Here is a 2,563-nt window from a genome sequence, read left to right on the forward strand (position 1 = left end):
AGAAGGATAATATGATAAAAAAGAAAAACAAAGGATTCATCTATAAAGCATGGCTTTTCAAACCCTAAACACAATGGGCATGAAAAATTGATCAATTTTGCTTAGGCAAAGTTTCCTAGGGTTATATATTTAATATTTTTTAACTTCTCAGACCATAAATAAACAGAGGGGCTGGAGAATTTCAAAGACGGGATCAATCAAGTCCGTTTACCAACTTCTATTTGTAAGAAATAATCCCATTTCAATTTGGTTTCCTTTCTTATCAACAACAGAACCAACTTTCCCACCAATAAAAGTCCTCGACTCATATATATCCACCTGATCGAGAGCAATTAGAAGTAAACATACTAGATAAAATGCATTAGCTAGAATATCCTAATAAATTTAACACCATAATTGTGTTAAGAAACTGACCAAATCACTCCCCTTTGCTTAAAAAATCAAGTTTACCATGTACACCATAACATCCAATTTCAAAATAACATTTTCTTTGTTCCATACTGATAAGTTGCTTTGACTTTTCACATATATTCATAAATCAAAGTATCAAAATGACTTATAAAATATGAAATGGAGGAAGTGTGATATTAAAGATTAAAGGAGCTGAACCTCGTGTCCTTGATCCAAGAGTTCTACTGTAGTTGACATGCCAGAAAGCCCAGCTCCAATGATGGCAACTTTCAGCTTTGGTCCTCGGCGAAAACAGCCCTTTTGGCGCTGACAGGAAACTATTTCATTTGTCAAACTTACAGCTCAGCTCAATTACTTAATAACTAAACCTGGTAACATGGCAAACCAGATTCATTCATAAGCTCACACCACTCCCCTATGATATGTGTTGCGTACTCAGGTTTGAGACTTGATTAGGGTCAATAGTGGATGAGAACTCTTAATATTTTGTGTATAACTGTGTGTGTAGTATAGGTGTGCGTTGTGATATTATAATACTCAAAATTATAGGCTATCCAATTTATGACAAAAAAAAAACATAAATAGAAAACTGAAATATAACACGAGTAACATGGTGAATATGCAGCTAGCATACATAGTAATTAAAATATTTAATAATTGGACTTACAATGTTCCAGCGAATTGTGTGCTAAGATAAGCTTGGTCTTCAGGGAAGAACCTGGCAAGGCCAAAGTCTCCAATCTTGGGATGAAACTTATGATCAAGAAGAATGTTGCTTGCTTTGATGTCTCGGTGAATAATTTTTAGATGTGAATCCTCATGAAGGTACTGCAATCCCCTTGCCACGCCTAGAACAATTTGGAACCTACTGCTCCAATTCAGGAATCGATCAGCATTGTTCCCTGCATGAGGGGAACATTCAAAGTTTCAATTTGCTCTGTTTAACCAATCCTAAGCTCTTGTGGGAATTAAAAAAAGAAGGGATACCATATATGAAGAGGTCAAAACTTCTGTATTCACAATCCTAACCATCCTTCACAATCCAGTATTCACCCACATGCACAGAAATTCAGCAAAAATTAATGAAATTGAAAGTTCAAACGCTCCCCTTCCCTCTCTTCCAGTCGAATACAACTTCTAAAATATATTGTTGCCTGCAGAGACATCAAAATTGAAATTGAAATGAGAATGAAATGAAAGTTGAAGAGGGAGAGAGAGAGAGAGAGATAGAGGTTAGGAGTACGGACAGGAGCACGGCAAGCCCTAGCTGCGGCGGCGGCTTCAATCGACCCTAGGAGCGACGACAGTGCACGGCGGAATAGCCTCCTCTCTTGCGTCGCATCTTCGTCCTCTCTCTCCATCTCGTCTGCAAATCGTCTCTCTCTCCCCTCCAGGCTCCCTGCTCCACGACGCCAATGGTGGCAGCTGCAGCGACGTTGCGGCGGTGACCCCCTCTCACTCTCTATTCTCTCGATCGCGCTCTCTCATCTTCGTCTCCCTCTTCTCCTCCCTCTGGTTCACTCTTTCTCTTGGATCTGGGTGTGTGTGTGTGTGAAAGGGGGGCGTGGTGGCAGTGGTGAGTGATGGTGAGAATGAGTGTGAGTGTGTGGGTGTGTTAGGGTTAGGGTTTTCAACAATTAATTCGAAGGTGATTTGCGAAGGTGAGGGGCGAAACTTTTTCTGATCAGATGGCGAAAGTGAGGGTATTCGAAGGTGAGTGTGATTTGGTGATAAGGAAAAGAAAAATTACTAAGTGTTTGGGTGCATTTGGCCTAGATACATTAGGCTACGCTTTTAAAGTGCACTCAAAATATAACAAATATGTTACTCTTTAAAAGCGCTTCCTTTGGTACGAAAAGTGTACCCATAGATATCAATATAAGGCTACGCTTTATAAGTGATTTCTATTGTATCTAAGGCTACACTTTTTAAATGATGCCACAATTGTGTTTCCTATTCTCTTATAAAAGGGGAACACAGAGAAAAGCGTATGAATAGGCTACGCTTTTCAAATGTAGCTTAAAAAAAGTGTGGCTGAATGGGTGTTTTTCTTGTAGTGAGGCTCACATTAACAACACATATATCATCAAAATCAAAACCTAAGATACATAAAACAACTAAACACAAGAGTTTAGTAAAATCTTACCTTACC

General features: G+C 39.0%; 1 long non-coding RNA gene across 1 annotated transcript; it reads right to left on the reverse strand.

The window, feature by feature from the left end:
* Positions 731-2,260, reverse strand: LOC110268920. Its single transcript, XR_002357666.1, has 3 exons — positions 1,659-2,260; positions 1,079-1,565; positions 731-779 (listed from the first exon to the last, which is right to left on the reverse strand). It is a non-coding gene; the product is annotated as an uncharacterized LOC110268920 (long non-coding RNA).

The sequence above is a fragment of the Arachis ipaensis genome, chromosome B02 (assembly GCF_000816755.2).
Source record: "Arachis ipaensis cultivar K30076 chromosome B02, Araip1.1, whole genome shotgun sequence".
NCBI classification, from domain to species: domain Eukaryota; kingdom Viridiplantae; phylum Streptophyta; class Magnoliopsida; order Fabales; family Fabaceae; genus Arachis; species Arachis ipaensis.